General features: G+C 32.9%; 1 protein-coding gene across 2 annotated transcripts in view; it reads left to right on the forward strand.

The window, feature by feature from the left end:
• LOC140062851 (uncharacterized) overlaps nt 1-13361 on the forward strand; it is a 49845-nt gene that overhangs the window by 31657 nt on the left and 4827 nt on the right. The window contains exon 2 of one of the 2 annotated variants that reach the window (XM_072109222.1): nt 12619-13262. The gene's annotated coding sequence lies outside the window, so the exon portion shown is untranslated. The remainder of the gene's footprint in view (nt 1-12618; nt 13263-13361) is intronic. The other variant, XM_072109223.1, reaches the window with a different exon arrangement.

The raw sequence follows: 13361 nt of genomic DNA on the forward strand, positions 1-13361 counted from the left end.
AATATATGTGGGATGATGACATCAATACCTTTGTGCAAGTACCTTTCCGATATATAATTATCGCTTTTAGTGAAATTACATTTGTGTTATTCATTGAAAGCGATGACAGGTTACAAACACCTAGGCACTGTAACGGTTCTAGTGTCAAATTTAAGCCATGTTCCATTTTCTGTTTGTTCGCCACCAAACTACAATACAATATCATGTACACTCATTCTATGGTTTTTCTTTCTTTTAACCGAAATACACTTTCGAATACAAATGTACTGATTTCCGAAATAGTTAACATCTTTCAGCACAATTTAAAAAATGCTGACCAATAATATTTGATTTTATTTGGGAAATCATTGTACAAAATACATATAAAATGATTTACTTAAAGATGTTATTGTCTCCCAAAAACATGAAAAATGAAGATTAATTAAATCAGACTTTGAATATGTTATTTGTAGTTTTAATCAAGTTAATCACTTCAATAGAAAAGAAACGAAAAAAATCATGTTTTCACCTATAAAATGACAAAATAACTGGTAAAATTCAACCAAAAATCTATTGACTGGCAGCCAATTTGACCATTTTTTTAATTTAAATTACATTTTTTCAGGTAAATACATTTTTTTCGATCCAATTTGTTGTCAATGTGGATAACTATTATGTTACATTAAAATGGAATATCCAACAAACATTTTTTTGAGAATTATTTTTTCAGGGGGAAAATACATCTTTAAACTACTGACATTAGAGTATATAGAATACTAAGCCTATAATTTAATTTCGCAATATAAATGTAAATTCATTTAGTCATACAATTTAATTGCGAGATGTTTGCAGTAAATTATGCTATAACAGAATAATAAATATAATAAGTTGTGACAAATATAATCAACACCTACATAGGCTATAGTATTAAGTTCTATATACCGTAATGGATAGTTTACAAACCGGCCACGTGTTCATATTATAACATTTTGAAATGTGTTGCCATGGATGCGTATGACGTAATGCAATAATCTAGCAGGTGTTTCTATACAAAGACACGTGACATGCAAAACATTGACAAAATGGATATTTGTAGTGTCCTTTACAATAGTATTTAATAAGTATACTTACTGTGTTTGTTGCCTAATTTGCCGAACTTATAAAAAAGTTCAGAAGATAACACCCTACTGTTTTTTTCTTACCCCGTTAATTGATAATTGAAAGATACTTTATTGAAGTCTAATCGCATATTATATCGATGCTGTTCATGATTGATTACGTATCCCTTGTAACTTTATGACAATGAAAACGTTTTCGACTTCATTCCAGTAAAAGGCCATGTTTACCACCCCATTTTGTTAGTGTATGGTTTTGTTGTTATGGGTTTTGAACAAATCTATTTGTCGCTGCTGTTATATGTTAGCAATCAGCAATATTTTATGTTTGAACCTGTTTTTATTATATCTTAATATATTATCCTCTTAAATGTATTGTATGGTGATCTTCACGTAATGTCTTTTGTAGCTAAAGGTTCTTTTGAATCAGGCATGACTTGGGTAACCATATGCTTTTTTCTATCTTCTTTATCCACAATGGCAATGGCTGTATAATAAACGTCTGGCCTATGGAGCTTGTGAATTAATGCTTTTTCAGTAAGTTTGAAGTTCGAATAACTCACGCCATGGTGAAGTGAGGCGTGCGTTCACAGTTTTCAAAATCACCCGGCACATTTTTATTCCTGAGAATCAAAATCAGCAATAATATCTTATTCGATGAAGTAGAACCCTCTTCAATTATCTAGCTTTAGAAAACGATTATTCAGTACATTTTAGGTCCATCTCAATGCATGAACGATCATTTTTTAATTTATAACAATTACGTGTTAATTATGTAGTTGAATATGAAATAATTGAAATAATTCAGTAGTATATAGCGACGAAGAATGCAATCTCGTAAAATTGATCGTGTATCTAATCCATCAATTTATTGTAGGCATACCATGTGATGTCATGTTCAAATCAACAAGCACATGCAAATATATTGCTTTTGAGGCAGTTAGTTGGTAATTTCTACACTCTGCATGTGATAGCGTTTCGCATATTAATATTTTTTATGAATTTGCTTTTCGATGATAATGAATAATGGGATTGTATTATAGAGTAAATTCAAATTGTCTACTTCATTTTATCTGACAAAAATAATAATTCACTATATATAGGCCTACTCAGATTAATTCGTAATTTTGTACCAGTACCCATAAGTTTTTTTTTAAAATATTGAATTACCTATAGATGTCTGGTTTTTTTGTTAGTTGGTGATGGTATTGTTGTTTGCTTTGGTAGACCTGACATTGTGAAGGTTAGTTCTTTTTAGCAGGTGCTAATTAAAATGTTGTAGTAGTGTTGTTGCTTTAGTTATTTAGTTATTACATATAGTTTATTGTTCTGTTAAGGTTTATGTTTAGAATGGTTGACCTGGTTATTTAGTCTGTCAATTAATTTAGAATGGTTGACCTGGTTATTTAGTCAGTCAATTGGTTTAATCGGTTTAGTTAGGCCTACTGCGTTCTGTTTCTATTTGGTTTAGTGCTGTGTTGCGAAAGCTGTTTGTCTCTGGTATATGTGCTGTATTGTTTCAATAGTATAGTTCTAATGACATCGGCGTTAAATAAATGCAAGATTAAATAATGTATAATGTACATAGAATATTGATGCAGATCTTCGTTAAGATGTGTTAAGAGCCATGCGACTGACAACATTTGTAACTAGCTTCTATCATTACTGTCGTCAGTAACGTACATTAGTGGATCAGCCAACAACATTAGGAACACACAATTCAATCACGGTGATTATGTTTCTGAATTATGCAAATGAGTATCATGAATTCCGATTTCATGCGCGGGCCTACACTTTTCCGTGTTAAATTATAAATCCAAACATTATCTGTATAGCTTAACTACTTCCGGCGGAGAGTCACCTTTCTTATATTTAATACACTATTAATCTACTTCTGCACAGATCTTTCTACTGGAATTAATCATTCATAACATGTTTCCATTAGTTGGTGTGTAGCATTGCTATCGGTTCGAGCAGTAGCGAGTGAAGAGCGATGCATAGTTTCATAATATTATGAGTTACTGTATAATATCTTGTATTGTGTAGTTTTAGAAGAATCGTGGAAGCCCATTGACTTGCGTTACATTGGAACCGTAAGCATCGCATTCTTTACTATTGGTGTTAATATTGAAAACTTTTTTTTTGTATCACCTGTCTTAAAAAAGTATACAAGAATACACTAAAGATGCCTTGTTAATGGTAAGTACTAAGTGGGATGGTAAACTATGTTTTATTAATGTTGCTCATGCAAGATTCACCTCAGTAGGAGGCTCTGTCATGTCTTCACTTCTGATTTTTGCTATTGAACTCAAAGTGCTCTTTTTTTTCTCTTAAGCCTGATGCAATTTAATGTCTACACATTGCTGTATTACTATTAATCTCTATACACCAGAAAATAAGAAAGGACATTCTATAAAGAGAATAAAACCCTGCATTGCTGTTAATGTTATAGGCCTATGTTCAATAGTTAAAAAACAAATGCATTTCGACTATAGGGTTCAGCTGTGCATGAGTATGAGAGAACCGCGTTACAAACCTCGTGTGATGCGCTGTCACATCGCGTGCAGATAATAGCCAGCGTCTTATCAAAAGTATTCGTTTGCTTTTTAAACATCTGATATTATGGCATAGTGTAAATTACAGAACACGCCAGCATTATTACTCGCATTGGCTCGATCAAGTAGTCGTTCGACACGCACCTGGCGTGACTTTACTTTCCCCTCAGCTAATCACAAAAATTAAAAACAGATTGATTTGAGTGCCGTCACGTTCACTCTCTAATTGATATGTTGTCTAATGTATTCTCTTGTACAGCACTTGTTCTCAGTTATTCACAAAATGGAATCATCTCCAGTCAAGTGCTTCAATTATGAATGTTGTTTAACAATCTTTTTAAGACGACGTTGATATCGAGGGAGAAATACATAAAGCATCACTTTTGCCCTTCTAAAATAGGCGCGATAACCATGAACTCTCTTAATGTGGCACCGCAGATTTCACTTATTTTTAATTTTTTCCACACAAATTTCTAAATACTGTTACATTTGTTTTTAGTCGCGTGCAACGCGACTCTACAGCTCACTATGTCGGTCGGATGGTCGGTCGGTCGGTAAACACTAACTCAAATTTGAGCACGCGACTGCAGCCATGTATATGGCATTGTTAAACATGAAGATATTGAATTGAATCGGGGTAATTATAACGAGTAAGTAGCGGTTTTAAACGACAGTGGAACCGTAATACCTTGCCATATTAACATCGGCAAGGGTTCGAGCTTCACACTCGCTTCATGATCCTCATGGTAGTAGAACGAGTCTTCTCGAATAGGGACCAAACCACAGGTCCAGTGTCACATCTGGCTCATATGCAACTAGTACATCTTTCGAGACGAGTAGCGGGTTACGCCGGTGTACTAGTACACAGCCACTGTCACACACACTTATCATAACTCTTCAAGAAGATCATTATATTGTGGATTCAATTAAGCCAATATGAAACTGATTGTTAACATCCAATCTGTAATACCAATCAAAGTAAAGTCAAATAAGTCAGATTTCCAATTAACCCAGGTGTCTATCAGCCGACAGAAATTAGTTAGTGACTAATTAATTAATTTACCGTGTTAATGATGACTGCCTCATTGACGTCATTCGACTTCATCATTTCAATTCGCATGGTCCGACGAGTACTGTGTAATGATTTTTGTACAAGTGCCGAAGATGCGTTACTAATTAGCAAATATTAACTAAATCCTTGTGGCTATTATGATTATTTCTAATCGTTAGCCGCACTTACTGAGCAAATTACAGTTTTTAGTGGTGAACGGATAATTGTGTGAATCATTATCCATGCTATTATACCTATTTTAGGCCTAATCTTGTCCATGTTTACTGCCAAGAACTTTTTAAAATCGCTGAATACATGGAGGTAAGTTTGGCCCGATTGTACGTCTGTCATTTAGTACATCTTAACTGACAATTGCAAGTCACTGATATACATGCCTAGATATATTATATATTTTAATAATACAAAGGTACAAAGTACTGTATACACCTCTCTCAATGACTTGCAATAGTCAGTTAGGATGTGCTGAATGACAGCTGCAGAAACGCGTGTATGTTTTGACAATTGTTTTTATTTTATAACCAAAAATTTAAAATTCCATCTGATTTATTGCTATATTAGAAAGATTTGGCTGTAAGCCATCAACCCATGGTTATTTTTCTTATTATTGTGATTTTTATTATTTATTGAGGAAGGAATCTCAGAATGCCAATGTTATAATAACATAGTCCTGAATCTTTTCTTTTTCCTTTTATATAGGTATTGATTTTGTAGTATAACATACAAAATAAGTCTCCAAGAGTATGTTATTTTAGTCTGTTGGGAATATTCAACTTGATATCCTCATATTTATTGATTGTTACGTCAAGAACGGTATATTATATGTCAGAAAATCATGTTGAACAGTTTTATATTGTTACAAATGATGTTTTAGTCACTCTCTTGTCGATTTTGTCGTGGTTATTTGACTAAGGAAGTATTTTATATCATGTCCTCTGTTTTATTATCATTTATATCACAGAACAATATCGTGTCCATCCATCGTGTTGTGAGGATCGTTCATGTTCATCTTTATTATTACGCATCTTCATCAATGTTGGCCTAACCAAGAATAGTTAACACTATCCTGTACTATTTATCATCGACAACCTCGTAATTAAACATCATCAAAATCATCATCTTCATTAACATACCAACATCTAAATCACCCTTCATCACTATTTTCCTTGTCATCACCATCGTTATAAACAACTCATTTTATTGACATTATGGACACAATCGCTGTATGGTTAACCAGGGAGGGAGGGATTATAACGACCACGTGGTTTTTATCATCGTCACCGGAGTTGTTATCATTGCCAAAATGATGGTGCCGCGTCAATGCAGTTTTAATATGTGCCTCATTTAAACCATACTACTCAATATGTTGGTCCTAATTTCTTAGGCAAATTTATAAGCAATATCAGATTTATCTTCCTAAGAATGTTTTCTTATTAGGCCTACCTCTTCACACAACATCCTTAAAACCTGAAGGATTAACTATTTCCAACCGTGAATACATTTTATTTACCGTGATCATTTCTTACCTCCGTGATGGGTGCTTGTGTATGTTTTTTCCTTCCTCATAAGATGTTGCTTTCTATTTTGCTCTATCTTTCGGGAGTTTTTTTTTAATAAAATGTGTAATAGGCCTAATTGAAGAAACTTACTTTTTGATTAAAAATGTTAGAGATCTCTGGTCTTATTTTTCAAGTACATATTTAATTTAAGATTTGACTGTTTCCTCTTTTCTACTTTTGTAATGAATGTTAAATCTTTTCAACCGGACAGTCTTAGTTTATGTTATGTTAAACAACAGAAAAAAAAAGCGTTGCAATGATTATTCAATCAATGCGACGTTTTTTAAACTAATCTTTCATCAACCAAAGTCGAAACTACTCGTGTCTTGACGACATTCTAAGTGACGCTGTTTACCAAAAGTTTAGTTGGACTATCAGTCAAATTAACATTCATTAATAGACTAAGTTTGTTTTTTTAAATCTATTTAAAACCTGTAATAAGAGTAGACTAGCGAACCAAGTTATTGTTGCTAATACAATTGACTGTGGTGATTGAAATCGATGGGTTTTTTTTCTATACTCCACGTCAATGCATTTTAGACTTAAGTGGGCGCTCTGCCATTTTCAGATTCCAGATTGATTTCTTCTGGTAAAATATGAACCTTATCACATTAATGGAATGGTTTTAATTCCCATTTATTCAGTTATGGTATAACTGATAATCTATTATGTAATCACATCGGACCACTTTTCTTTTTAAAACATCAGTATTTAGGCCTATATTGTATTTATTTGTAAATGTATTGTGACCAAAATCATTTTGTCGGGTTTCAGATATTACATTGCATTAATCCTAGCTAGCAATTTATTAGTAATCTCAAAATAACCTCCGGTTTAGCATTACATGATAATTGATCATTATATCAAATTGACGGCAACATTAAGTAATGTTCTTGTATTTGCATAATTTTCGTACTCATTTGCTTAAATACCTACAACCGTGATAATCAAGCATGCTTAGTGTATACGGAATTCATGTGATAACTCATGTGCAAAATGCATTGTTAATTGCGTTCACATTAATCAGAATGTGTCAGAATGTGAGGGTTTAACAGGGAGTAGGCCTATTAGCTTTAAAATGAAGACAACATACAAAAACAAGAAACTAAATGTGAAAATATTTGGAGATGAGAGAGTACTCAGATTGTTAAATATGTTAGCATAACAATGGTAATTTTAGTTTTAAAAGCAGAGCAACATCACGTTCACAAGACTGTAGATGTCTACTTCTAAGATGAGAGTAAAAGAAAAATGAGAATCCTGAGGTTGAAGGATAGCTATTGAATCAGGAACAATGTTTAAGAGGCACATTGACAATGGGAGAATTGAATGGCCTACTAATGAGCCTACTTTCCACAATTTCAACAGACAAATTAATCGTCCGGTTAATGTTATGGACATTGAGACATTAAGAAAAGAACCAACTGAGATCTGCTAAATAATAAACACAATACAGTGAGTTGTAGTAATAAAAAAGTGATGTTTAATACAGCTGTTTCCCACATTTAAATTATGACGTGAACAATTGAGTAACCAATCCCAGCCCATGAATGTTCGATTCGCGTAAACAAGTAGAAATGGAAGTTTGAAACATTTCAAAAGGAACAACACAGAAACACAGATCATGTAATGAATATAGCCTTTTTTAGACCCCATATCTCATTACTGAAACGAAATTTAAAAGCGTAGATAGTTGGTTCATTTATCATTCGTAGTTTAGTAATGATGATGATAACATTTATTACTGTTTAGCCCACAAGGAACTAAAATTATTATTCTTTTCGGCATGGCTGCTGTTAACTTAAATTATCTTAAAATGTATCATAATTAGTGCTTAAATAATTGTCGTCCCGGGAATTTATACTTCGAATATAATGATAATGGTGTAATGATATCTTAGGAATAAGTGGCTAAATGTATGTCGCGATTTCATATAGCTAATAGTGTTTAATTCATGGACAGAAACTATATTGGCATTACGTTAAACGCTGATTTGGACAACTTTTCACTTGATCAGTCGGTGATTATTTACAAATTCTAGAGGTTTTAAAATGGAATCTCTTTGATGAAATATCGATGTTTGTGTCAAACTGATTTGTCCATCTTCTAGAGCCAGGCTCGCTGGTTATTTTTTAAAACGAGAGCACCGAACTGACAACGAATAGTACAAATATTAGGCCTAATTGGTTTGTTTTTCTGCAAAACGTTGGCCTTCATTATGCATAATTATCATACAGTGGTATTGTTGTATTCCAAAATCTATAAAGATGTGTTTATTGTGTCTATTTTGTACAGTAATTAGTTTCTTTGTTGCAACGTAGTTTTCTCACAGTTGTGATGGAGCGCATCTCAATGACTTTAGAAAAACACTTGAGAAAGGTAGTAGGCCTACCAGCTGTAAGGTGATAAGGAATGAGGTGTATCTAATCAGCTTTTATGTAAAATGTCATTTTATTTCCATTATAATTATAATTGCAAATTAACCTCACGACACAACTTTTATCACCAACCACTATAGTTTAATACATCATTGAGATTGGTGTCATATGTTTCACCATTTTCGTCATAACAATTATACCCAAGAACTGGTTTAAGAAAATCTTGGTTGGTTACTATTGTACAATTTGATGGTTAAACTTTACTACACATTTTTAAAAAGCCGACGTACCATTATTATAATATTGTTTCAAGTTTGCATGGCGAATAAACACTGGTCAAGTAAGTTTTCTGATATAAAATTCGTGTGTTTCCAAAAGGAAGGAAAGTATGGTTGTGAATATCGTGACGTTTCCTTTGTTATGCTATCTGCATTATTTTTTTTAAAAGTTCATATTATTATTTTCTTTCCATTTATGCATAATTATTATTTCTTCTTCGTGGCTACGCTATGCAACGTTACATTAAAATGAGAAAGTTGATTTGATGCCACATGGAAATCTGTCAGTGCAAATTTCACAGCACCACCAGCAAATATAATTATATTGAAAAACATTAAAACTATGTAAACTGCAGTGTAGTTATACAAAAGCATTATGTTTAAACAAGGTTGTATTGCAGTATTTGTTATTGAAATAGACAGTGACGTAAATAGATTAAAGGACACCAATTATTTGGAGATACACAGAGTACACTGCTTTTATAGTAGTAAACACTTTAACATTATGATAATGTTATGGGGACTTTTAGCTTAATTATTTAAACGGATATTCATTAACTTACAGTGCTAAAATCAAGCAGTATGTATTAAAAGTATTATCGTGACCTTCGAGTACACATTTTCTATGACTGGAAAACAGCAAAGATTCCCATAAAAGAGTGTATTGTGAATTGTATTAGTAATGGCGCAGATACAATAAGGCAATTTACCAATCGTCTTGTTCGTTGTAAATTACCTTTATTACTTTGTATGATAGTAGAAAATATACAGATCCGTAATATTATTACGTCTATGGATTAATTTTTTTCCCGAAAAGGTTGTGTGCTGAGCTTGCGTTGCGAATATGAAGTAAATTCTTCAACAGTTCCAGTTTAGTACTGCGTACTTTAAGAATATAAAAAAATGTAATCAATATAAATTAATCTGCGAAAAGATTATTTCTTGCTGACGCTACACTACACTATCAAACTTTATGTGACAACAAATGTGATGTGTCCATATGGATACGATGATTTCACATCAGTACTATATTTGGGCACATCACACGCACAAACCAGTTTGATAGTGTAGACAGAGCTTAAGCCTAGATTACTTACGAACACCAGTTTTACATTTCTATATCATTGAAATAAAAGTTCGTAAAACCACTGATGTATTCCTGTTCTAAATTGTGACGTATCCATTGCTAATAGGCATATTTCTAAACAATTGTGAACAAACGATTCTTTAGGCTTTTACCAATCGATGCGTTAAACTGAAACATAGGATTGTGCAAACACTAAATTGTTACATAAAAATCAACAAAGAATCCGACAAGCGATCAACAACTGTGATAATTTGTGTTCTAGTCCGGTAGCACGTGAATCTAGAACATTTGTGCAAGATTCCACAGCACGATAGTATGCTATGCCTTTTCATATTATTGTTTTCGGTAATAAAACAACGTGATCTGAACATGGAGTTCTAATTTTATAACTCCATGATCTGAAATAGATACATCAGTCATATTATGTTAAACAAACATTGGATCCGTGGGAAGAGACTCCCGGTTATATAATGTTGACGCTCACTGCTGTACAACCTATTTCGAGGACACAACGCGTCTTCTTGCCTTTTCATGCGCTCTGAACTGTCAGTTTACTGTCGTGTTTATGTTTCTGTATTAACGTATGTTAAACGCAATCAAATAAATTGCAGGTATATAATAACTCTCTGTAGGCAAAATGTTACAGTCGGCTTTGAGAACAAAACGTGAATAAGATATAGTATTTGTAAGTAATTTGTAACCAATCCATTGCAATGACATCATAATATGCAGTTTGTTTTATGTGAATATATGTTCATCAATGCTGCAGTTATGAGCTATAATATTTGTGATAAGAAAATGTAAAGGTGATTCAATGGGGATGATGTGTTAGCCAGTTCCTTTCTACGCCGCCCTTCCTATAGAAACCAGCATATTTCTTGTTCTAAATAAAATGTTCTGTATGATAGTCAAGTGTCGTGATACTAGGTCTAATAGAGCACAAAACAATATTTATGTATGCGTATAGTTTTTTTTTATTGTAATTTTTTGTTTATACAATATAATATTAGGCCTACTGAAATCAAATAGACAGTATGTAAAACCTGCCTTCAGGGTGCCAGGAATTTCAGGTGCTAACACAGGTAATATTATAACGATTGTAATGATAAAAGGCAGTTATTACTTGTTTCCTAATGCTTGGTTCCCACTAGAGACGCAACGCAACGTAAGGGTTTCGACCAATCACAAGCGATGTATTTTTTCGACTGTCGATTGTCATTGATCAATACGCTTTCGTTGCGTTTACGTCCTTGCGTTGTGAGAACCAAGCTTAAGTACTAAATACGAAAAATGTAAGAAGGAAATACACAGGTCACAGGCAGGAATAGGTTACACTGTTAATGTTTAGGCTAACATATTACTATAAATATCATTTCCAAGTTTGTATATCTTCCCGCACACAATTATGAAATATTGGCAATTGCCTATAATAAAATTATAACTACCATCATTTTAAAGATTGTAAGTCTTGAATGAACCTTGAAAACCACATAAAACTTGATAGATCAGGGAGTTGTAAATATAATAATATTTTACAATTCTGCCTTGATTAGATAATGACACGATATTTTATCAATAAAGAATCCTACTATAGAATCCTAGTAAAGGCAAAATGTCTTCAACTCTGAAGGAAATAAGGCACGATTAGCCTGAATGACATAACATTAGAAAACTATTCAGTTTTAACTATTTGATCAGTAGGCCTAAATGTAAAGATTAGGCCTACTAAATTATGTATTCAGTTCTTGTTGTAAATAGACGAATAAGCGCCGTTTGTTGACTTCCCGAGACCCTTATTAGAGGTGGACGTTGGGTATGTGTCGTCCAGGCCTTTGGGCATTTACGGTTTATCCATTGATGGATACTAACTGTTTCATCAAGCATTGATTGTTTTCACGTCTATAAATATACATGACAAAATTTATTTCCATAATTTTAATTTGTATTTTGTTGCATTATTTAATTAGATTATAGATTAATCTGTTTACTGATTAGCTTAGATTATTGTAGAATTATTGCGACTCATTTTATAACATTTATAAAAACACGATGAGTCACTATAAGGATGATTATGTTACCAGCATGTGGGTAATTTTACAACGCAATTGTATCATTGTATATAATATTGTTTACTTAGTATAATAGTGTAAATATTGCATATATTGCCCTTACCATCAATTTAATATCGTTTGTATTTTATCTATTGTACATACTGTGTTATTATTTTCAATAATTGTATCGACGTAAATACAAATATTTAAATAGCATATACTATTATAATGAAAATAGGGGATATATTATTTCAACTGATATTGTATTCTTGAGAATCGCGACGACAATGATAATTCGTAGCTGTCTTAAGCCCATATCCAGAATTGGGTTTTTTTTCTTCTAAATAATGATAAATGACAATGGTGTATAAACATCCCTGTTTATACACCATTGTCATTTGTCACATTATACATGTCTAGGCCTACATAATGTTATGGAAATTCCGATTATGCTGCTGTTAGATGTAATCATAAAATAAGATGATGTGATATTTTTTTAAATAATAATAATGTAGGAAATAAAACCGCTGTTATCTTCTTTTTTTAGTTGTAACATCAAAGACAACCTGATACATCAGGTTATACTTGATATCGGGTTTGGCCAGTGAACCAATCAGCATCATCAACATTAGAAGACGCTGGTCATGCTATATGTTTAAAATACGTTTTACATAGTACATTCGAAGATTAGACGACGTATTTGCTTCTCAAACTTCGAACTTATGAAAGTACACATGTAACCTAGCGCTTAAATCATGGAATACGATCGAGAACCCTACTCGCTAATGCGTGACGACATTATTAGCAAATCGTAAACGTCGCGTATATTGGCAGACTAATGTCAAAAATACGTCACGTCGAATCATTTGTTTAAATGGTTTGAATGCATATAGATAGATCACACAGAGGCTGACAGGCGATAGAGTGATGAACAGGCAACCAAATACTTGCTATCTTAGCATAAGACCAGTGTGTGTATTTGACAATGATTACACCGTGATATTGATTCGGGCCAGTGAACTGTAGCGAAACTCACACAGGCTTAGATGAGGACACCTGACGGACGTTATGAAATAAGGTGTTTGAAAAAGAATGATATACCTGTTACTGGTTTGTCTCCATTGAACTTCTTCCAGCAATACAAATAGTGGAATTATGCAAGTGTAAATGTACGTATACAGTATTGTAAAGGTTTGTTTGACACTCGTTTTTTTTTTATATTTCTGTTTCTCTTCTACTCTATCGTTCGCTTGTGTTTTCAGTGCATAGTTCTTTTCTTAGGTATTGATA

Source organism: Antedon mediterranea, chromosome 11, assembly GCF_964355755.1.
Source record: "Antedon mediterranea chromosome 11, ecAntMedi1.1, whole genome shotgun sequence".
Classification (NCBI taxonomy): domain Eukaryota; kingdom Metazoa; phylum Echinodermata; class Crinoidea; order Comatulida; family Antedonidae; genus Antedon; species Antedon mediterranea.